General features: G+C 48.5%; 6 non-coding genes and 5 pseudogenes across 6 annotated transcripts; all 11 read right to left on the minus strand.

Annotated features, from left to right (window-relative positions):
• Positions 1-1098: 1098 nt before the first annotated feature.
• LOC142654225 (U2 spliceosomal RNA) lies at positions 1099-1297 on the minus strand. Its single transcript, XR_012848938.1, has one exon. It is a non-coding gene; the product is annotated as a U2 spliceosomal RNA (small nuclear RNA).
• Positions 1298-7545: 6248 nt separating this feature from the next.
• On the minus strand, positions 7546-7736 carry LOC142653631 (U2 spliceosomal RNA). Its single transcript, XR_012848556.1, has one exon. It is a non-coding gene; the product is annotated as a U2 spliceosomal RNA (small nuclear RNA).
• Positions 7737-9080: 1344 nt separating this feature from the next.
• On the minus strand, positions 9081-9255 carry LOC142653792 (U2 spliceosomal RNA; annotated as a pseudogene).
• A 5549-nt stretch (positions 9256-14804) lies between these two features.
• On the minus strand, positions 14805-14906 carry LOC142654546 (U2 spliceosomal RNA; annotated as a pseudogene).
• A 1338-nt stretch (positions 14907-16244) lies between these two features.
• LOC142654259 (U2 spliceosomal RNA) lies at positions 16245-16426 on the minus strand. The gene has a single exon (XR_012848958.1). It is a non-coding gene; the product is annotated as a U2 spliceosomal RNA (small nuclear RNA).
• A 787-nt stretch (positions 16427-17213) lies between these two features.
• On the minus strand, positions 17214-17283 carry LOC142654736 (U2 spliceosomal RNA; annotated as a pseudogene).
• Positions 17284-18611: 1328 nt separating this feature from the next.
• LOC142654260 (U2 spliceosomal RNA) lies at positions 18612-18793 on the minus strand. Its single transcript, XR_012848959.1, has one exon. It is a non-coding gene; the product is annotated as a U2 spliceosomal RNA (small nuclear RNA).
• Positions 18794-19580: 787 nt separating this feature from the next.
• Positions 19581-19650, minus strand: LOC142654737 (U2 spliceosomal RNA; annotated as a pseudogene).
• A 1341-nt stretch (positions 19651-20991) lies between these two features.
• Positions 20992-21182, minus strand: LOC142653632 (U2 spliceosomal RNA). Its single transcript, XR_012848557.1, has one exon. It is a non-coding gene; the product is annotated as a U2 spliceosomal RNA (small nuclear RNA).
• Positions 21183-22520: 1338 nt separating this feature from the next.
• On the minus strand, positions 22521-22711 carry LOC142653633 (U2 spliceosomal RNA). The gene has a single exon (XR_012848558.1). It is a non-coding gene; the product is annotated as a U2 spliceosomal RNA (small nuclear RNA).
• A 1318-nt stretch (positions 22712-24029) lies between these two features.
• Positions 24030-24193, minus strand: LOC142654457 (U2 spliceosomal RNA; annotated as a pseudogene).
• Positions 24194-24355: the final 162 nt, after the last annotated feature.

Genomic DNA, 24355 nt, shown 5'->3' on the forward strand with positions numbered 1-24355 from the left:
TCCTGGCAACGCCCAAATGCCCTCCTGCCATGCAGATAAACACTGGCAGCGGCAGCAAGTGCATGCCCACAGCCACCCCTTGTTCCTTCACACCTTGTATCAGCTTTAATCCAATCCAGTCCGGTGCTGCCTGCTGAGCAGCACTGACCAACACTGCCTGGGCCCAGGCTTTTATCTCTGAGGCAGGCCCCATTATGATGTCAGAAAGCTGGCTCTGGAATCCTGAGGGCTCCACTATGACACGTGCAAAGTTCCGTCTGAACTTTATATAAGACGGTGCGGCTCAGTCAGTCACTCAGTGTTGCCTGAGAGGGCAACACTGCAACAGCCGGCCGCCAGGCTGTCTTTTTTTTGCACAGCTACTTGCCTCCAGGAGGCCACAAGAGGGAGACAAGGGACTGCAAAATGGAAAATAGGCATCCACCAACTTTACAGACAACTTCTCTTTGCTCCTACAACCTCCATCCTTGCACAGTTTGTTATTCTTCCAGGTAACATAGTAACAAATCCAAATTGCTGCTCTCTTTGTAGGCAAGCAAGGGTTTGTTGCAACTGCAATTCTTACTTCTTCTTGAAATGTAGGGACGACAGTACATTCCATCACATCCATCTAGTGTACACAGGTAGGTCCATTGTGGCGGGTAGGCGGCTGGCTGCTTTAATGGCTGTTTGCTGTTCCCCTACTCCACTCCACTCCACTATTTGACTGTGGTGCTGCATCAATCAGTGGCTGGCTCAGGTGCAGCTCTTTAACTTACCTAAAAGGGAGGGCGGAGAGAAGACAAGGAAGGTGAATGAGCTGTTCCAATGTGAAATGCCGGAAACACAGAAACACAGAAGACACACACACACACACACACACACACACACACACACACACACACACACACACACACACACACACACACAACAAGAGGTGGCAATGTATTAATTAATTGCATTTAATAAATGAGCTCATTATCACACATGACTGTACAAATGCATTGTCCAACAGGTGTTGAAATAATGGGATTAAAAGGGGAGATCCCATCAGAAAGACAAAAACAATAGCAAACACAAATAGCACTTTTGGAATCTGATTTTAGTCAACACATAAGGGAAGGGTGCACCGGTCCTGGAAATACTGCAATACCAGGTCAATGCGTGGAGTGGACAGAGCAAGCTCTATTTCCATCTCCCTGTTCGAAAAATCCATTTAATATATGGTCCCCAGATAGGGGACGTATCAGATATTAAACTGATAAGAACAGATTTTTTTTTTTTTTTTTTTTTTTTTTTTTTTTTTTTTTAAAACCATTTCAGTTAGTTATAAGCAACTTATAATGTTTCTCAAAACTTGAAAATCAAATCCACGTTGCTTCAAACTTATCATCATTCTGGTTTGTTCTTTATTTTTTCTTCAATTTACATAAACAATCACAAAAAAAAACAGAACAATATTACCTACATCGTATCAGGAATTTCCATTTTTTGAACTTCCATATCCCCTCTGAATCTAGGCCACCACCACGCTGTCTATCCCACAAATACATGACGTAAAGTCTAGACAAAATCATCCTAATACACTCATTTACAGGCACTAATTTCCTTTTAAACACTAACAAGTTTCTCACATCCCACAAACTTTCCATCACACATGCCATAATTAACCACATAATTCTATCTTTCATACGACTACTTGCACCCATTCCAAACATTGCTACTTTCCAATTAACAAATTTTACCCCCGCTAGTTCTTTACACAAACCACCCACCCCTTTCCATACTTCATACGAATAGTCACAATCCCACAACATATGTCTCACACTCTCACTTGCTCCACATCCATTCCTCGGGCAAACCTCAGACCTAATAAGATCCCTTCTTTTCTGCACTTGCCTAACAGGTAGGATATTATGCAGCGACATCCATACAATATCACGCTGTCTGTTTGACATACCACTCACCTTCAATTTACTCCATACACTCTGCACTTCATTAGACCTCAAACCTGCAATTTCACATGGAATTTCATTCGCACGTATTCTCTTCATCACCGCATTCTTATTTTTAAACTCACTCATTGGCACAGCAAGCAAGTCATTTTTCCTCACAAAAACCTCAATCCTCATATACCACACTGGACACTTGAAAGCCACAGGCACACTTGCATCTCTCTTTACCCAATTCAGACCATACAACATCCAACCAGCCAAGTATCTAATCATGAAACCAGTCTTATTATTCCTCTGCACTAACACAGACACCACTTTGATATAATTCAAAGCCAAAAATACCTCAACATTTGGAAAATCCAAACCACCATTCACACACATCTTATACACATACTCTCTCTTCAATTTTTCCATTCTACTCCCCCAAAAAAATGTAAAAATCATCTTTTCCGTCTTCTTAATTTTGTGAGTAGCAAAAGGGAAAACAACTGCACAAAAAAGTAAAATTGGTAACACAACAGATTTAACTATCAAAATTTTTCCCGTCAGTGTCAAACTTCTCAGTCTCCAAAAGTTCAGTTTTCGTTCTATTCTCATACCACATTCATCCCAACTTTCATTCCCTCTCAAATCCTCATTAAATTGCACACCCAATATTTTAATAGCACCCATCTCACAATTAACCCCATCCATTCTCACACTCCTATCACCAAAACACTTAAAGCTACATTTACCCCAATTCACTTTAAACGCAGACGCACTACAAAACAACCTCAACAACAATCTCGCTCTATTTATCTCCGCCTCTCTTTCACTAACAATCACCACATCGTCCATATAACCCAATACTTTCAGAAACTTACCATTACTCCCAGGAATTAATAACCCCCTCATAAATTTTTCCCTTCTAACCATACACAACAACACTTCAATCACACTAATGAACAGGACAGGGGACATAGGACAACCCTGCCTGACACCTGACCTTATCCCCACTTTTCCACTCAGAAACCCATTTACGAGAAACTCACTTGTTACGTTCCCATACAAACCTTTCACTGCATACACAAACTTTCTCGGAAAACCCATTTTACACAGCACACTAAACATAAACTCATGCGACACCCTATCAAATGCCTTTTCAAAATCCACAGATAGGACCATACATTTCTGCTTTCTATCCATACAGTCCCCAATCATATCCCTTAGTAACAACAAATTATCAGTCATACTTCTACCAGGCACTGCACACACTTGATCTTCATTCACCACTTCAGCAACAACCTCACGCATCCTATTGGCCAATACTTTACTAAAACACTTATAGTCAGAATCCAACAAAGTAATTGGCCTCCAATTTGCCAAATTTTTCTTCTCACCTTTTTTATATATCAGCACAACCACACCTTCTTTCATAGATTTGCTCAACACACCATGCTTCCACATATACTGACATACCTCAAGCAAATCCCCACCCATTATATCCCACATCCTCACATATAATTCAATTGGGATCCCATCCTTCCCAGGTGTTTTATTTTTACTTGCACTCATCACCACATTTCTCACTTCATCCATGGTAATATCACCACACAGAGACTCACAATCTTCCTCTCCAAGTTTATTTTCCAACCCATTCAAAACCTCATTCATCAAATCCTTATCATACCACTTCTCTCCATACAACTGGGTATAAAAACCTTCAACTTCACTCATCACATCCTTTCCAGAAACACACTCACCCCTATCATTCAATAATTCATCCATATCATCCTTTTTACCACATATTTTTTTGAAAAAAAATCTTGTACATTTTTCATCTTTGTCTAAGTTTTCAACTTTTGATCTATATATAATTTTTTTCCCTTTTTCCTCTAATAAAAGCCTACTTTCATTCCTTGCGTCCCTCATCAAATCACTGACATCCACACCAAGCTCGCCAAGTTTTCTCAACCATTCTATTCTAACATTCAACTCATTATATTGGTTTCTTAGCATAGCTGCTTTTTTATAGCCCCATTTTTTAAAGAATCTTTTACATTCATTCTTCATCCAATCCCACCACTCCAACACATTCCCAAAAGATTCCTGCCGCGATTTCCATCCTTTATACGCATATATAAAAGCCTTCACAATTCTTTCATCCTCTAATAAACTTACATTTAACTTCCATACCCCTGCACCACGCACTAAACGAACATCCCCTTCAAAAGTTGCCCACATACACACATGGTCAGAAAAGGTCACATCGCGCTGCCGCAAACTCATGCACCCCACATTTTTTGAGAAAAGCACCCGATCTATCCTTGATGTTACCCCTCCTCTATCAGACCTATAAGTGTCGGGTGGTGGCTTTCCCAAATGAACCTCAGCAGCATCTATAAAAGAAAAATCTTTGATTAATTGGTACAACTTTTTACCAGATACATCCATTTTTTCCCCTTCCGTCACACAGTTAAAGTCCCCAACCCAAATCGTAGGAATTCTCCCTGGCAAAAAAAAGGACAACTTCTCTAGGAGCTCTAACCTCTCTTCTTTTTTTGTTGCTCCATATATATTAATTACCCTTACCCTCCACCCTCTGACATTTATCTCTGCCAAAATACACCTCCCCACTTCCACCACAATATAACTTTCTAATTTTAAATTCCTATTCCCTAGCAATATTCCTACCCCATCATTTTTATTTATAGAAGAACCAGACCATATACATTGGCCATATGGCCATTCCTGTTCTGGCACAGGTTCCCTAATACCGCATTCTTGCAAACAATATACATCAGCTCCTAAATTTTTTAAAAAATCCAGAACTGCAGCCCTCCTGGGCTTAGATTGAATCAGTCGTACATTTAAGGATACGACATCAAATGTAGGTTTGGATGCCATATTTTAATTTTCATAGCCAGATAACCGCAGGTTGTCCATTTGCACTTCAGCCTTTGCCTTCTGGAGGCTGGCAACCTAATGTGAAGAAACTGGTCCCTTGATCTTCTAGAAAAGGCTCATCAAACGAAATCACTGATGAGGGGTATTCCTCCTCCCTTCCAGGGGTTACAGGGGGTGACGCGGCCAGCCTGGCTCTCTTAGCCCCCATATCCAGAATTTCGTCTGCAGGTCGGGTGCCTACAGTGGTAAAATCCCCTTGACCTCCAACTCCTTCCAGAAACACTTCATCCAGACTCCAAGAAACAGGAGGAGTCACGGGGACGTCGCCCTCAATTTCTCCCTCACCCTGTAGCCCAGTCTGGGCATCGGATGGGTGAGGAAGATCCTCCTCGACCGGGGCTACCTCCATGCCTGCCCCTTCCTCCACACGTACTTCTACTGGAGATGTGCTTAAAGAAGCCAGATAGTCAGCGGGTACCTCCTCGCCCAACCGTCCAGTTCTCGCTATCATCTCAGCCACTTGGCTCCTGGCTGCCTCTGCATATGACTTCTTCCGCAGAGGGCAGTCTTTGAATGTATGCCCTTCCACCTCGCAGAGATTACAAACAATGCGGTTGACACATTCTTTTGCTTTGTGACCCTCCTGGTTACATCTGGAACACTTCCCTGAATTTTGACATCCTTCCCTTGTGTGGCCAAAAACTTTACAATTCCTGCAGAAGGGAGGACACCTGGGAAAAAACAGATATCCCCTGTCTCTTCCAATGGAGAAGTTCGATGGAGGGAAATGGAAGCCTCCTGGTTCCTCAATATCTTGCCGAAACCGGACCCGAAATTTGTATTTCCCATTCCAGATCATTTCAGTGTTCAAGATTTTATTCTCAAACTTAACATATGCACAATGTCTAGACAGGAATGCCGTGATATCTTGCAAAGGTACATGTGCATTGTAGAGAAAAACAACCAGGAAGACTTCTCCTTCATCATACAGCAGGATAAAAGTAAGTCCTCCAAGCTCAGGATTGTTCACATTTTGCATCAAATTGTAATGGAAAGTATGGCAGGCAGGTAAATCCGTCAATATCAAGGTAAAATGACCAACCTTATGCTCCTGAAGACAAAGGATTTTCTTCCGCTCCACTTTCAGAATTCCAAACAAGATGTTGTTCACCAGGTGTCGTAGGTCCAGGGTCTTCTCTGATCCAACATCAACTTCGATCCGAATGCCGTACTTGACCCGGGTTTCCCCGGCCTTAGCGTGACGTACAATAACGCCCATGTCGATCGCCTTCCTGCCACTGGCTGTCTCCCTATAGCAACAAGCAGCTTAAGCCCCAAAGGGCGATGCTGCAGGGCCGAGAGTTCAGCACTGGACGCCTCTGGTTAGCCACTTGAGCTTAGCCAAAAGGCCGAGAAGCGATAACCCGAATGGGCCGGCCGTTCACCCCTTGCAGCGATTGATTCAGCCTACTCCTAGGCAATTCCATGGGGCCCTGCAGGCTCACACACATTTACAGCTACTAAGCGGGAGGGAGGTGAATAAAGGCCGGAGAGGAAGCCAGACAGGATTTGCTTCTTTTGCTTGCACCACAATGCAGTGCTGAAAGAGGAGGAGGAATCTACATAAAAACGCCTTCCTGGCAACGCCCAAATGCCCTCCTGCCATGCAGATAAACACTGGCAGCGGCAGCAAGTGCATGCCCACAGCCACCCCTTGTTCCTTCACACCTTGTATCAGCTTTAATCCAATCCAGTCCGGTGCTGCCTGCTGAGCAGCACTGACCAACACTGCCTGGGCCCAGGCTTTTATCTCTGAGGCAGGCCCCATTATGATGTCAGAAAGCTGGCTCTGGAATCCTGAGGGCTCCACTATGACACGTGCAAAGTTCCGTCTGAACTTTATATAAGACGGTGCGGCTCAGTCAGTCACTCAGTGTTGCCTGAGAGGGCAACACTGCAACAGCCGGCCGCCAGGCTGTCTTTTTTTTGCACAGCTACTTGCCTCCAGGAGGCCACAAGAGGGAGACAAGGGACTGCAAAATGGAAAATAGGCATCCACCAACTTTACAGACAACTTCTCTTTGCTCCTACAACCTCCATCCTTGCACAGTTTGTTATTCTTCCAGGTAACATAGTAACAAATCCAAATTGCTGCTCTCTTTGTAGGCAAGCAAGGGTTTGTTGCAACTGCAATTCTTACTTCTTCTTGAAATGTAGGGACGACAGTACATTCCATCACATCCATCTAGTGTACACAGGTAGGTCCATTGTGGCGGGTAGGCGGCTGGCTGCTTTAATGGCTGTTTGCTGTTCCCCTACTCCACTCCACTCCACTATTTGACTGTGGTGCTGCATCAATCAGTGGCTGGCTCAGGTGCAGCTCTTTAACTTACCTAAAAGGGAGGGCGGAGAGAAGACAAGGAAGGTGAATGAGCTGTTCCAATGTGAAATGCCGGAAACACAGAAACACAGAAGACACACACACACACACACACACACACACACACACACACACACACACACACACACACACACAACAAGAGGTGGCAATGTATTAATTAATTGCATTTAATAAATGAGCTCATTATCACACATGACTGTACAAATGCATTGTCCAACAGGTGTTGAAATAATGGGATTAAAAGGGGAGATCCCATCAGAAAGACAAAAACAATAGCAAACACAAATAGCACTTTTGGAATCTGATTTTAGTCAACACATAAGGGAAGGGTGCACCGGTCCTGGAAATACTGCAATACCAGGTCAATGCGTGGAGTGGACAGAGCAAGCTCTATTTCCATCTCCCTGTTCGAAAAATCCATTTAATATATGGTCCCCAGATAGGGGACGTATCAGATATTAAACTGATAAGAACAGATACTACACTTGATCTTAGCCAAAAGGCCGAGAAGCGATAACCCGAATGGGCCGGCCGTTGACCGAGCCTGCCTAATACTGCTGTTCACCCCTTGCAGCGATTGATTCAGCCTACTCCTAGGCAATTCCATGGGGCCCTGCAGGCTCACACACATTTACAGCTACTAAGCGGGAGGGAGGTGAATAAAGGCCGGAGAGGAAGCCAGACAGGATTTGCTTCTTTTGCTTGCACCACAATGCAGTGCTGAAAGAGGAGGAGGAATCTACATAAAAACGCCTTCCTGGCAACGCCCAAATGCCCTCCTGCCATGCAGATAAACACTGGCAGCGGCAGCAAGTGCATGCCCACAGCCACCCCTTGTTCCTTCACACCTTGTATCAGCTTTAATCCAATCCAGTCCGGTGCTGCCTGCTGAGCAGCACTGACCAACACTGCCTGGGCCCAGGCTTTTATCTCTGAGGCAGGCCCCATTATGATGTCAGAAAGCTGGCTCTGGAATCCTGAGGGCTCCACTATGACACGTGCAAAGTTCCGTCTGAACTTTATATAAGACGGTGCGGCTCAGTCAGTCACTCAGTGTTGCCTGAGAGGGCAACACTGCAACAGCCGGCCGCCAGGCTGTCTTTTTTTTGCACAGCTACTTGCCTCCAGGAGGCCACAAGAGGGAGACAAGGGACTGCAAAATGGAAAATAGGCATCCACCAACTTTACAGACAACTTCTCTTTGCTCCTACAACCTCCATCCTTGCACAGTTTGTTATTCTTCCAGGTAACATAGTAACAAATCCAAATTGCTGCTCTCTTTGTAGGCAAGCAAGGGTTTGTTGCAACTGCAATTCTTACTTCTTCTTGAAATGTAGGGACGACAGTACATTCCATCACATCCATCTAGTGTACACAGGTAGGTCCATTGTGGCGGGTAGGCGGCTGGCTGCTTTAATGGCTGTTTGCTGTTCCCCTACTCCACTCCACTCCACTATTTGACTGTGGTGCTGCATCAATCAGTGGCTGGCTCAGGTGCAGCTCTTTAACTTACCTAAAAGGGAGGGCGGAGAGAAGACAAGGAAGGTGAATGAGCTGTTCCAATGTGAAATGCCGGAAACACAGAAACACAGAAGACACACACACACACACACACACACACACACACACACACACACACACACACACACACACACACACACACACACACAACAAGAGGTGGCAATGTATTAATTAATTGCATTTAATAAATGAGCTCATTATCACACATGACTGTACAAATGCATTGTCCAACAGGTGTTGAAATAATGGGATTAAAAGGGGAGATCCCATCAGAAAGACAAAAACAATAGCAAACACAAATAGCACTTTTGGAATCTGATTTTAGTCAACACATAAGGGAAGGGTGCACCGGTCCTGGAAATACTGCAATACCAGGTCAATGCGTGGAGTGGACAGAGCAAGCTCTATTTCCATCTCCCTGTTCGAAAAATCCATTTAATATATGGTCCCCAGATAGGGGACGTATCAGATATTAAACTGATAAGAACAGATTTTTTGATTGAAAAATGCTTTATTGACAATCAATCGTCATCATACAAACATTACTGCGACGCAGCGCAAGCCATGAAGCAGCAAATAATAAATAATAACAGTCGTCAAACATAACATGACAGTATAATACACCGTACAGGCTAGCCTATGCTATACATTACACCACATGCTACACTAACATTCTTGCATTCACTAAAGCCAAACAACAAGGCATTACAGACAAGTGATGGGATAGGGGAGTGGGTAGGAGGGGATAGGGAAGGGGGAAATCACAGGCCCGAAGCTTTATTGAAAGACAACACACAAGAAGGGAGAGTGGGGGGAAGGGGAGTATCAGTCCTCTTCCTCATCGACGTCCGGGCTGTCCCAGGTGGAATAGTCTCTGAGCAGGCTGTGGATCAGCCTGCGGCAGTCCTGGACGGACACACTCTCTCTCCGCAAAATCAGACGGTTCCTGGCAAACCATATAGCGTCCTTAAAGCAGTTCATAAGGCGCCAGGCTTCCTGGATTGCTCCATCCGTGGTATTCCCAGGAAATAGTCCATAAAGTACCGAGCGGTACGACAGTCTGTTCCTGGGTACTGAGTCCTTGAGTTCATGTTCCAAGGCTTTCAACAGACCCTGTGCAAAGGGGCACTGCCAGAAAATGTGCAAAGATGTTTCCTCCGTGAAGGGGCACCTGGGGCAGTACCGGGTCTTGCACAGGTTGCGGGCATGCATGAATGACCTAAGAGGCAGTCCTCCCTGGATGGCCATCCATGAAATGTCCTTGTGCCCGTTGGTCAACCTGCCAGATGACACGTTAGTCCAAACAGTCTCCAACGTGTCGGCATGAAGCCCTGGAACAGACTCCAGTGAGTCCTTTGCTCTGATGTGCTTGTGGATCGTCTTAGGTTTCCACAAGTCGGGCTTAAGACCCTCCAGTTGATGCTCCCTCACGAACCGGACGACATCTCCGTAGAACCAGGGAGCGTGCCAGTTGTAAGGGAAGGAGCTGTCCCACTTGTCCCAGCCAAAACCTCGCCAGAGGGGAAGGAGGAAGTAGCGGGACATGGCCTTGCCCGCAGAGCCGTTTGCTGTCCTCAGAGTCCTACGAACACAGTCACATACAAAAGCGATCCGCAGCAGAGTGGGAATGTCGGGTATACCCTTCCCACCTTTGCGGGGCTCCTTGTACATAACAGTCCGCTTTACTCTGTCCATTTTCGAGCCCCAGATGAAGCGAAACACAGTCCTGGTAATGGCCCTCGAGACGGTGGCAAGAGGGGGCCATGCCTGTGCAGTGTATTGTAGCACAGGCAAGACTTCGTTACGCAGGACCATTGCTTTGCCCTCAATAGTGAGTTGTCTGAGGCTCCACAGTCCGATCCTTTGGTTGACTTTGGCCAAGCGTTCTTCCCACGACTTTAGGGCTGCACCTTCCTTACCGAACCAGACTCCCAGAATTTTGATGAAGTCCGGCTTGATAGTAAACGGGAAGGAGGCAGGAGAAGGCAGGTACCACTTTCCGAAGAGCATGGCTTCCGACTTCCCGCAGTTGACTTTTGCCCCTGAAGCGCGTCCGAACTCCTCACAGGTCTGGACGAGTGCAGTCACCGAACTCTGGTCAGCGCAGAAGACGGTCACGTCGTCCATGTACAGCGAGCATTTGACCTCGAAGTGTCCTGGACCTGGTGCGGTGATCCCTCTGATCTCTCCATTCTGCCGGATAGCCTCTGCGAAGAGCTCTATAACACAAACAAAAAGGAGAGGTGAAAGAGGACAGCCTTGTCTAACCCCCGACGATACAGGAAAGGGGTCAGTCTTCCAGCCGTTCACCAGCACCGAGCTGTAAATGTCGCAATACATCAGGTTAACATACAAACAGAACAACCTGCCAAGCCGCAGCCTACGCAGAGCCTTACCCATGAATTCGTGAGAGACCCGGTCAAAAGCCTTCTCCTGATCCAGACTGACCAGGGCCGCGTGTGTACGGCGGCTTTGCATGTAATGCACCGTGTCCCTCACCAGGGCAAGACTGTCGGCCACCCTACGGCCAGGAATGCCGCAGGTTTGGTCCGATCCGATGATCTGTCCGATGACAACCTTCAGTCTGTTGGCCAATACTTTGGCGAGGATCTTGTAGTCCACGTTCAGGAGAGAGATGGGACGCCAGTTTTTCAGGTCACATCTCTCCCCCTTCCGCTTATACAAGATCGTGATCATGCCTTCTCTCAAGGACGGTGGCATTCTACCCTCCACCACCATCTCCTCATAGAGCTCCAGCAGGTCCGGACTGATCAAGTCCCCCAGCGCTACATAGAGCTCTGCTGGGAGACCATCACTGCCCGGGGTCCTGCCGGGTCTGAAGGATTTAGCGGCAGAGAGCAGTTCCTCCACCGTCAGGGGTACATCCATAGCCTCCGTACCTGCAGGATCAAGATGATTAGTGATACCTGACAGGAATTTATCGGCGGCTTCGGGGTCAGTGGTTTTCCGGGAGTAGAGGCTTCGGTAGTAGTCTGTGACGACTCCCATCACCTCCTTCTTCCCAGAATGCATGTTTCCGGTCTCATCTCGAAGTTCCTTCAGGGGCGTGTGGCCGGCATGGAGTTTCCTGAAAAAGAACGAGTTACATTTCTCACCCTTCTCCAGGTTCTCCACCTTGGAACGAAAGACAATTCGCTTGGATTCCTCCTCAAAGTGCCTTTTCAGGCCCTTTTTGGCTTCCTCCAGCTCCTTCCTGACGTCCCAGCCGCATTGAAGGAGGTCTTGCAGGGATCGCAGCTGACGCTGCATCTCTCTGAAGTCTCTCTTCCTCTCACACGCCTGTTGACGACTTTTTGCCTGAAAGAAACAACGAAATTCAACTTTAACATATTCCCACCAGTCACAGGTTTTGTCAAAGAAAACTTTATCATTCCTCCAAACAATATAGGCGTCTCTAAGTTCCGCCAGTACCTCCTCTCTTTCCAGCAGGGCACAATTCAGCTTCCAGGAGCCAGGGCCGGGAGGAAAACCGTGGCCGATGGCACCCTGGAAGAGAATGGCCCTGTGGTCAGAGAAGAAGCAGGGGACCATGGAGTGCCCATGCTGCTTGACTGCCCGGGAGGTGAACACAAAGTCAATCCGAGAACGAAGTGAGCCATCGGGTCGGCTCCATGAATAGTTCACAGAGCCAATCCCCATGGAGCCCACAACGTCCTGCAAGGATGCTTCGGTTACCATCTCGATAAGCAGTTTGGAACTGACATCCAGTTTGATTGAAGTGCCGGAACTTCGTCCATCCTCTTCGATGGGGCAGTTGAAGTCCCCGGCCATCACCACTGCCCTAGTGGTGGCGAGCTGGGTCCGCAGGGTCTGGAATAGTTCCAGGCGCTCAGCCTTCATAGGGGGGGCGTACACGTTGATGAGCCTAATCGGCTCTCCTGCCCAGGAACCGTCTACGACCAACAAGCGGCCGCAGGCGAGCTCCTGGACAGAGTCAACAGTAAATACGCTTCCCCTAATCAGGATGGCAACCCCTGCAGACTTACAGTCGCCCCCACCAGACCAGTAGGACGGGCCATGGGTCCACTGCCTGGCCAGATGATGGTATGACCTGGAAGAGGGGAGAGTACATTCCTGCAGCATAAATACATCACTCGACTGCTTGGAAAGAAAAGTTAGCACCATCTGACATCTAGTCCTATCTCTAACACTCCTCACATTGAGGCTAAAGATGTCAAGTTTAGCAGCCATGGGGGAGAATAAAGAAGGTTAGTGCAAACGATACACCTTAGTTACCAGTCCGGTCGGGCGGATCCTCCTCTCCTGGCGGGTCCGAAAGATCCAGCAGGCCCTCTGACAAAAATTGTTCCAGGATTGTAGCCACCTGGATGTCTGTTGTGAAGTCGATGACCTCAGGTTCAGACACGAGTTCCTCCACCATCTGCTCCATTTCCTCCTGCTGCGCAAGGGAATCTTCGCAGATTTCCACGACTTGTCGCTTTGAGGACTCAGCAGCTGGGCTGTCCCTCACCTTTCTCTTCCTCTGGATGGCACCTGAGGAGACAAGAGGGGGAAAATCCTCCAGGGAGAGGACTCCAGCAGCTGGAGGGGAAGATGTTAGTGCTGCTGGAGCTGGGGAGAAGGGAGGCTGGGTTGGGAGAGGTGCAGGTGACAGGACCACTGAGATGGGTGGGTAGGAGAAGGTGAGAGCCTCAGTGGGGGTGACAGGGGTTGGGGACGGGGGGGTGGGGAGGGCCGGGCGAGGGAGGGTGGGAAGGGTAGGGCGAGGGAGGGCCGGGAGACGGGGGGGAGGGACTGTCGTCTTCTTACCATCCTTCTTATTCCCGGTCTTCTGCGCCGCTGGAGCTCTGGCTGGGGCGGGGTTCCCTCTGGCCGGAGCTTTCGCCGCTACAGTTGCCCAGGATCGATCCCTCTTCGGGCAGTCCTTGTAGGAGTGGGCTGCTTGTCCGCAGAGGTTGCACATTGTCCGTTTCGGGCAGTCTTTGGTCTCGTGTCCTGTTACCCGGCAGTTCTTGCAGGCGTCCTCCTTGCAGTCCTTCACCGAATGACCCTTCTTGCTGCATCTCCTGCAGATCTGCGGCATGTCCGGGTAGTAGATGAGGCCGTAGGAGTTGCCCAGCGAGAATGACTGGGGCAGGTGTTGGAGGCCGTCTTCCGCGCTGGAATCCTTGTTCAGTCGGACGATTACCGACCACTTGCCAGTCCAGAAGCCGAGTCCGTTCAGGATGTGGGTGGGTTCCCTCACCACTGTGCAGAACCGCTTCAGGAGCGTGGTGATGTCTTTGCCGGGGGTGTGTGGGTTCCGCATTGAGACCGTCACCCGCCTTTCCTCTCTTTGGACAGGGCAGTTGCCCACAAAGCGAGAGAAAGGGGATTCAGGCCTCGCCGCTTTCACCATCTCCCAGTACCTTCTGCAGATGTTGATCGAAGCGAAGGTCACGAAGAACATCCCGGTCATGAAGGCCTGGATGCTGATGGTCTCCGGCTTAGCGAAGCCCTGGTCCAGGAGCATCTTCTGGCAGAACACTTCTTCCGTCATGTCCGGCACTCTCCCGTCCACCTCCTTCAGCTTCAGGGCCACCGTCTGCTTCATCCAGGGCTCCAGGGTTGGAGCAGCCTGGTTCGGCTTCCTGGTGGCCTGTTCGCTTGAGGAGGCTTCAGGAGGAGATGTCCTGGCCTGGGCCGGCTCACCTGGTCCATCAGCCTTCTTCTTCTGGGTGGCAGGGTTGCTGGTTGAGGCCATGGCTTCTTCCAGCTGTTCCTGTCGCTTGGGGAGGATCTTCGATAGCTCTTTCCCGAAGGGGGCGGAGCTATGCAAATCTTCTCCTTGCTGGCCGAGGTTCTTCCACGAAATTTCTTCCGCAGCGGTTCCTCGTCGAGCTTCTTCTTCTGCGGCCGAGCTTCTTCGAAGATCCCCTTCAGCAGCGGCTCTTCTCCGAAGTTCTCCTTCTTCTTCCCGGCAGCGATCTCCCGGAGCTTCTTCCCCGATGGCGGCTTCTCCCTTCTGGATCGTCGTCTTCGCTGGTTCTTCTCCGCAGTTCGTCGCCGGCTTCGTCTGGAACGCTCTTGGATCGCTAAGCTAGTGTTTATAGCCCCCAGTGGTTCTCCGAGCTATCTATCCTTACAAGGACTGATAAGAACAGATACTACACTTGATCTTAGCCAAAAGGCCGAGAAGCGATAACCCGAATGGGCCGGCCGTTGACCGAGCCTGCCTAATACTGCTGTTCACCCCTTGCAGCGATTGATTCAGCCTACTCCTAGGCAATTCCATGGGGCCCTGCAGGCTCACACACATTTACAGCTACTAAGCGGGAGGGAGGTGAATAAAGGCCGGAGAGGAAGCCAGACAGGATTTGCTTCTTTTGCTTGCACCACAATGCAGTGCTGAAAGAGGAGGAGGAATCTACATAAAAACGCCTTCCTGGCAACGCCCAAATGCCCTCCTGCCATGCAGATAAACACTGGCAGCGGCAGCAAGTGCATGCCCACAGCCACCCCTTGTTCCTTCACACCTTGTATCAGCTTTAATCCAATCCAGTCCGGTGCTGCCTGCTGAGCAGCACTGACCAACACTGCCTGGGCCCAGGCTTTTATCTCTGAGGCAGGCCCCATTATGATGTCAGAAAGCTGGCTCTGGAATCCTGAGGGCTCCACTATGACACGTGCAAAGTTCCGTCTGAACTTTATATAAGACGGTGCGGCTCAGTCAGTCACTCAGTGTTGCCTGAGAGGGCAACACTGCAACAGCCGGCCGCCAGGCTGTCTTTTTTTTGCACAGCTACTTGCCTCCAGGAGGCCACAAGAGGGAGACAAGGGACTGCAAAATGGAAAATAGGCATCCACCAACTTTACAGACAACTTCTCTTTGCTCCTACAACCTCCATCCTTGCACAGTTTGTTATTCTTCCAGGTAACATAGTAACAAATCCAAATTGCTGCTCTCTTTGTAGGCAAGCAAGGGTTTGTTGCAACTGCAATTCTTACTTCTTCTTGAAATGTAGGGACGACAGTACATTCCATCACATCCATCTAGTGTACACAGGTAGGTCCATTGTGGCGGGTAGGCGGCTGGCTGCTTTAATGGCTGTTTGCTGTTCCCCTACTCCACTCCACTCCACTATTTGACTGTGGTGCTGCATCAATCAGTGGCTGGCTCAGGTGCAGCTCTTTAACTTACCTAAAAGGGAGGGCGGAGAGAAGACAAGGAAGGTGAATGAGCTGTTCCAATGTGAAATGCCGGAAACACAGAAACACAGAAGACACACACACACACACACACACACACACACACACACACACACACACACACACACACACACACACACACAACAAGAGGTGGCAATGTATTAATTAATTGCATTTAATAAATGAGCTCATTATCACACATGACTGTACAAATGCATTGTCCAACAGGTGTTGAAATAATGGGATTAAAAGGGGAGATCCCATCAGAAAGACAAAAACAATAGCAAACACAAATAGCACTTTTGGAATCTGATTTTAGTCAACACATAAGGGAAGGGTGCACCGGTCCTGGAAATACTGCAATACCAGGTCAATGCGTGGAGTGGACAGAGCAAGCTCTATTTCCATCTCCCTGTTCGAAAAATCCATTTAATATATGGTCCCCAGATAGGGGACGTATCAGATATTAAACTGATAAGAACAGATTTTTTTTTTTTTTTTTTGAAAGCCCGAGTCGTGCTTTCTATCACCCAAGTGCATAAAAAGTGCAGAGGTGCCACACAAAAAGTGCACAAGGATGCGGTCTATCGCAGCCCTTCTCTTAAAAGAGAGAGGCCCCGCATAACCATTCCCTGACCCTCCAAACCATAGGCCTAGAGGATCAAGGATCGATGGTCCCCCCTCGCCGAAGCTTAGGGAGACCCAAACACACTCCTAGGCTTCTACCTGGGCTGCCACCCCAGTGTCCACCTAGGAGCCTGCATCCTAGTTGCACCTCCCCTCCGAAGAAGGGAGGCCGGGTTGCAGGGGAAAAAGGAACCAGAAGGCCACACATTTTCCCCCTAGACCTCAGGAGGGTCCCAAAAGGGCACCGCATCCCAAAATCCTTGTGACAAACGTGACAAACACACAGTGAAAAACAAAATTAAATAAGTGGATGTGCGCTGTGATACAGCCTGGACATCCGCCAGGTATAAAAAATTCCTCATCTCCCAGCCAGAAGGCCGGGAGAATAAAGGTGTGTGCTCATATAGCGTGAAAGAGAGTGCGTGCAAGTGTGCCTTCACTCAGTGGGATCCCACCCCCAGTGAGTTAGGGCACCCCAGGGTCACCAGCCCTGGGGCACATAGCAACTCGGGCTTCCAAACTACCCGGCCTAATGACCTCGATCCGGCGGTCGCCTGGTCACCTACAAATGGTACCTTTAAACCAAATGCGTACACCAGAGCGATGACCGTTGTGGTTCCCTGCCCTCACCTCGGCGTTCTGTCATCCCCCTACGATGGCCCACGTACCACCGGCAGGGATGATTACTAACCTCAGCTTGAGCAGGTACTACACTTGATCTTAGCCAAAAGGCCGAGAAGCGATAACCCGAATGGGCCGGCCGTTGACCGAGCCTGCCTAATACTGCTGTTCACCCCTTGCAGCGATTGATTCAGCCTACTCCTAGGCAATTCCATGGGGCCCTGCAGGCTCACACACATTTACAGCTACTAAGCGGGAGGGAGGTGAATAAAGGCCGGAGAGGAAGCCAGACAGGATTTGCTTCTTTTGCTTGCACCACAATGCAGTGCTGAAAGAGGAGGAGGAATCTACATAAAAACGCCTTCCTGGCAACGCCCAAATGCCCTCCTGCCATGCAGATAAACACTGGCAGCGGCAGCAAGTGCATGCCCACAGCCACCCCTTGTTCCTTCACACCTTGTATCAGCTTTAATCCAATCCAGTCCGGTGCTGCCTGCTGAGCAGCACTGACCAACACTGCCTGGGCCCAGGCTTTTATCTCTGAGGCAGGCCCCATTATGATGTCAGAAAGCTGGCTCTGGAATCCTGAGGGCTCCACTATGACACGTGCAAAGTTCCGTCTGAACTTTATATAAGACGGTGCGGCTCAGTCAGTCACTCAGTGTTGCCTGAGAGGGCAACACTGCAACAGCCGGCCGCCAGGCTGTCTTTTTTTTGCACAGCTACTTGCCTCCAGGAGGCCACAAGAGGGAGACAAGGGACTGCAAAATGGAAAATAGGCATCCACCAACTTTACAGACAACTTCTCTTTGCTCCTACAACCTCCATCCTTGCACAGTTTGTTATTCTTCCAGGTAACATAGTAACAAATCCAAATTGCTGCTCTCTTTGTAGGCAAGCAAGGGTTTGTTGCAACTGCAATTCTTACTTCTTCTTGAAATGTAGGGACGACAGTACATTCCATCACATCCATCTAGTGTACACAGGTAGGTCCATTGTGGCGGGTAGGCGGCTGGCTGCTTTAATGGCTGTTTGCTGTTCCCCTACTCCACTCCACTCCACTATTTGACTGTGGTGCTGCATCAATCAGTGGCTGGCTCAGGTGCAGCTCTTTAACTTACCTAAAAGGGAGGGCGGAGAGAAGACAAGGAAGGTGAATGAGCTGTTCCAATGTGAAATGCCGGAAACACAGAAACACAGAAGACACACACACACACACACACACACACACACACACACACACACACACACACACACACACAACAAGAGGTGGCAATGTATTAATTAATTGCATTTAATAAATGAGCTCATTATCACACATGACTGTACAAATGCATTGTCCAACAGGTGTTGAAATAATGGGATTAAAAGGGGAGATCCCATCAGAAAGACAAAAACAATAGCAAACACAAATAGCACTTTTGGAATCTGATTTTAGTCAACACATAAGGGAAGGGTGCACCGGTCCTGGAAATACTGCAATACCAGGTCAATGCGTGGAGTGGACAGAGCAAGCTCTATTTCCATCTCCCTGTTCGAAAAATCCATTTAATATATGGTCCCCAGATAGGGGACGTATCAGATATTAAACTGATAAGAACAGATTTTTTTTTTTTTTTTTTGAAAGCCCGAGTCGTGCTTTCTATCACCCAAGTGCATAAAAAGTGCAGAGGTGCCACACAAAAAGTGCACAAGGATGCGGTCTATCGCAGCCCTTCTCTTAAAAGAGAGAGGCCCCGCATAACCATTCCCTGACCCTCCAAACCATAGGCCTAGAGGATCAAGGATCGATGGTCCCCCCTCGCCGAAGCTTAGGGAGACCCAAACACACTCCTAGGCTTCTACCTGGGCTGCCACCCCAGTGTCCACCTAGGAGCCTGCATCCTAGTTGCACCTCCCCTCCGAAGAAGGGAGGCCGGGTTGCAGGGGAAAAAGGAACCAGAAGGCCACACATTTTCCCCCTAGACCTCAGGAGGGTCCCAAAAGGGCACCGCATCCCAAAATCCTTGTGACAAACGTGACAAACACACAGTGAAAAACAAAATTAAATAAGTGGATGTGCGCTGTGATACAGCCTGGACATCCGCCAGGTATAAAAAATTCCTCATCTCCCAGCCAGAAGGCCGGGAGAATAAAGGTGTGTGCTCATATAGCGTGAAAGAGAGTGCGTGCAAGTGTGCCTTCACTCAGTGGGATCCCACCCCCAGTGAGTTAGGGCACCCCAGGGTCACCAGCCCTGGGGCACATAGCAACTCGGGCTTCCAAACTACCCGGCCTAATGACCTCGATCCGGCGGTCGCCTGGTCACCTACAAATGGTACCTTTAAACCAAATGCGTACACCAGAGCGATGACCGTTGTGGTTCCCTGCCCTCACCTCGGCGTTCTGTCATCCCCCTACGATGGCCCACGTACCACCGGCAGGGATGATTACTAACCTCAGCTTGAGCAGGTACTACACTTGATCTTAGCCAAAAGGCCGAGAAGCGATAACCCGAATGGGCCGGCCGTTGACCGAGCCTGCCTAATACTGCTGTTCACCCCTTGCAGCGATTGATTCAGCCTACTCCTAGGCAATTCCATGGGGCCCTGCAGGCTCACACACATTTACAGCTACTAAGCGGGAGGGAGGTGAATAAAGGCCGGAGAGGAAGCCAGACAGGATTTGCTTCTTTTGCTTGCACCACAATGCAGTGCTGAAAGAGGAGGAGGAATCTACATAAAAACGCCTTCCTGGCAACGCCCAAATGCCCTCCTGCCATGCAGATAAACACTGGCAGCGGCAGCAAGTGCATGCCCACAGCCACCCCTTGTTCCTTCACACCTTGTATCAGCTTTAATCCAATCCAGTCCGGTGCTGCCTGCTGAGCAGCACTGACCAACACTGCCTGGGCCCAGGCTTTTATCTCTGAGGCAGGCCCCATTATGATGTCAGAAAGCTGGCTCTGGAATCCTGAGGGCTCCACTATGACACGTGCAAAGTTCCGTCTGAACTTTATATAAGACGGTGCGGCTCAGTCAGTCACTCAGTGTTGCCTGAGAGGGCAACACTGCAACAGCCGGCCGCCAGGCTGTCTTTTTTTTGCACAGCTACTTGCCTCCAGGAGGCCACAAGAGGGAGACAAGGGACTGCAAAATGGAAAATAGGCATCCACCAACTTTACAGACAACTTCTCTTTGCTCCTACAACCTCCATCCTTGCACAGTTTGTTATTCTTCCAGGTAACATAGTAACAAATCCAAATTGCTGCTCTCTTTGTAGGCAAGCAAGGGTTTGTTGCAACTGCAATTCTTACTTCTTCTTGAAATGTAGGGACGACAGTACATTCCATCACATCCATCTAGTGTACACAGGTAGGTCCATTGTGGCGGGTAGGCGGCTGGCTGCTTTAATGGCTGTTTGCTGTTCCCCTACTCCACTCCACTCCACTATTTGACTGTGGTGCTGCATCAATCAGTGGCTGGCTCAGGTGCAGCTCTTTAACTTACCTAAAAGGGAGGGCGGAGAGAAGACAAGGAAGGTGAATGAGCTGTTCCAATGTGAAATGCCGGAAACACAGAAACACAGAAGACACACACACACACACACACACACACACACACACACACACACACACACACACACACACAACACACACACACAACAAGAGGTGGCAATGTATTAATTAATTGCATTTAATAAATGAGCTCATTATCACACATGACTGTACAAATGCATTGTCCAACAGGTGTTGAAATAATGGGATTAAAAGGGGAGATCCCATCAGAAAGACAAAAACAATAGCAAACACAAATAGCACTTTTGGAATCTGATTTTAGTCAACACATAAGGGAAGGGTGCACCGGTCCTGGAAATACTGCAATACCAGGTCAATGCGTGGAGTGGACAGAGCAAGCTCTATTTCCATCTCCCTGTTCGAAAAATCCATTTAATATATGGTCCCCAGATAGGGGACGTATCAGATATTAAACTGATAAGAACAGATACTACACTTGATCTTAGCCAAAAGGCCGAGAAGCGATAACCCGAATGGGCCGGCCGTTGACCGAGCCTGCCTAATACTGCTGTTCACCCCTTGCAGCGATTGATTCAGCCTACTCCTAGGCAATTCCATGGGGCCCTGCAGGCTCACACACATTTACAGCTACTAAGCGGGAGGGAGGTGAATAAAGGCCGGAGAGGAAGCCAGACAGGATTTGCTTCTTTTGCTTGCACCACAATGCAGTGCTGAAAGAGGAGGAGGAATCTACATAAAAACGCCTTCCTGGCAACGCCCAAATGCCCTCCTGCCATGCAGATAAACACTGGCAGCGGCAGCAAGTGCATGCCCACAGCCACCCCTTGTTCCTTCACACCTTGTATCAGCTTTAATCCAATCCAGTCCGGTGCTGCCTGCTGAGCAGCACTGACCAACACTGCCTGGGCCCAGGCTTTTATCTCTGAGGCAGGCCCCATTATGATGTCAGAAAGCTGGCTCTGGAATCCTGAGGGCTCCACTATGACACGTGCAAAGTTCCGTCTGAACTTTATATAAGACGGTGCGGCTCAGTCAGTCACTCAGTGTTGCCTGAGAGGGCAACACTGCAACAGCCGGCCGCCAGGCTGTCTTTTTTTTGCACAGCTACTTGCCTCCAGGAGGCCACAAGAGGGAGACAAGGGACTGCAAAATGGAAAATAGGCATCCACCAACTTTACAGACAACTTCTCTTTGCTCCTACAACCTCCATCCTTGCACAGTTTGTTATTCTTCCAGGTAACATAGTAACAAATCCAAATTGCTGCTCTCTTTGTAGGCAAGCAAGGGTTTGTTGCAACTGCAATTCTTACTTCTTCTTGAAATGTAGGGACGACAGTACATTCCATCACATCCATCTAGTGTACACAGGTAGGTCCATTGTGGCGGGTAGGCGGCTGGCTGCTTTAATGGCTGTTTGCTGTTCCCCTACTCCACTCCACTCCACTATTTGACTGTGGTGCTGCATCAATCAGTGGCTGGCTCAGGTGCAGCTCTTTAACTTACCTAAAAGGGAGGGCGGAGAGAAGACAAGGAAGGTGAATGAGCTGTTCCAATGTGAAATGCCGGAAACACAGAAACACAGAAGACACACACACACACACACACACACACACACACACACACACACACACACACACACACACACACACACACAACAAGAGGTGGCAATGTATTAATTAATTGCATTTAATAAATGAGCTCATTATCACACATGACTGTACAAATGCATTGTCCAACAGGTGTTGAAATAATGGGATTAAAAGGGGAGATCCCATCAGAAAGACAAAAACAATAGCAAACACAAATAGCACTTTTGGAATCTGATTTTAGTCAACACATAAGGGAAGGGTGCACCGGTCCTGGAAATACTGCAATACCAGGTCAATGCGTGGAGTGGACAGAGCAAGCTCTATTTCCATCTCCCTGTTCGAAAAATCCATTTAATATATGGTCCCCAGATAGGGGACGTATCAGATATTAAACTGATAAGAACAGATACTACACTTGATCTTAGCCAAAAGGCCGAGAAGCGATAACCCGAATGGGCCGGCCGTTGACCGAGCCTGCCTAATACTGCTGTTCACCCCTTGCAGCGATTGATTCAGCCTACTCCTAGGCAATTCCATGGGGCCCTGCAGGCTCACACACATTTACAGCTACTAAGCGGGAGGGAGGTGAATAAAGGCCGGAGAGGAAGCCAGACAGGATTTGCTTCTTTTGCTTGCACCACAATGCAGTGCTGAAAGAGGAGGAGGAATCTACATAAAAACGCCTTCCTGGCAACGCCCAAATGCCCTCCTGCCATGCAGATAAACACTGGCAGCGGCAGCAAGTGCATGCCCACAGCCACCCCTTGTTCCTTCACACCTTGTATCAGCTTTAATCCAATCCAGTCCGGTGCTGCCTGCTGAGCAGCACTGACCAACACTGCCTGGGCCCAGGCTTTTATCTCTGAGGCAGGCCCCATTATGATGTCAGAAAGCTGGCTCTGGAATCCTGAGGGCTCCACTATGACACGTGCAAAGTTCCGTCTGAACTTTATATAAGACGGTGCGGCTCAGTCAGTCACTGAGGGCAACACTGCAACAGCCGGCCGCCAGGCTGTCTTTTTTTTGCACAGCTACTTGCCTCCAGGAGGCCACAAGAGGGAGACAAGGGACTGCAAAATGGAAAATAGGCATCCACCAACTTTACAGACAACTTCTCTTTGCTCCTACAACCTCCATCCTTGCACAGTTTGTTATTCTTCCAGGTAACATAGTAACAAATCCAAATTGCTGCTCTCTTTGTAGGCAAGCAAGGGTTTGTTGCAACTGCAATTCTTACTTCTTCTTGAAATGTAGGGACGACAGTACATTCCATCACATCCATCTAGTGTACACAGGTAGGTCCATTGTGGCGGGTAGGCGGCTGGCTGCTTTAATGGCTGTTTGCTGTTCCCCTACTCCACTCCACTCCACTATTTGACTGTGGTGCTGCATCAATCAGTGGCTGGCTCAGGTGCAGCTCTTTAACTTACCTAAAAGGGAGGGCGGAGAGAAGACAAGGAAGGTGAATGAGCTGTTCCAATGTGAAATGCCGGAAACACAGAAACACAGAAGACACACACACACACACACACACACACACACACACACACACACACACACACACACACACACACACAAGAGGTGGCAATGTATTAATTAATTGCATTTAATAAATGAGCTCATTATCACACATGACTGTACAAATGCATTGTCCAACAGGTGTTGAAATAATGGGATTAAAAGGGGAGATCCCATCAGAAAGACAAAAACAATAGCAAACACAAATAGCACTTTTGGAATCTGATTTTAGTCAACACATAAGGGAAGGGTGCACCGGTCCTGGAAATACTGCAATACCAGGTCAATGCGTGGAGTGGACAGAGCAAGCTCTATTTCCATCTCCTAATATATGGTCCCCAGATAGGGGACGTATCAGATATTAAACTGATAAGAACAGATTTTTTTTTTTTTTTTTTGAAAGCCCGAGTCGTGCTTTCTATCACCCAAGTGCATAAAAAGTGCAGAGGTGCCACACAAAAAGTGCACAAGGATGCGGTCTATCGCAGCCCTTCTCTTAAAAGAGAGAGGCCCCGCATAACCATTCCCTGACCCTCCAAACCATAGGCCTAGAGGATCAAGGATCGATGGT

This window comes from Rhinoderma darwinii, chromosome 5 (assembly GCF_050947455.1).
Source record: "Rhinoderma darwinii isolate aRhiDar2 chromosome 5, aRhiDar2.hap1, whole genome shotgun sequence".
NCBI lineage: Eukaryota > Metazoa > Chordata > Amphibia > Anura > Rhinodermatidae > Rhinoderma > Rhinoderma darwinii.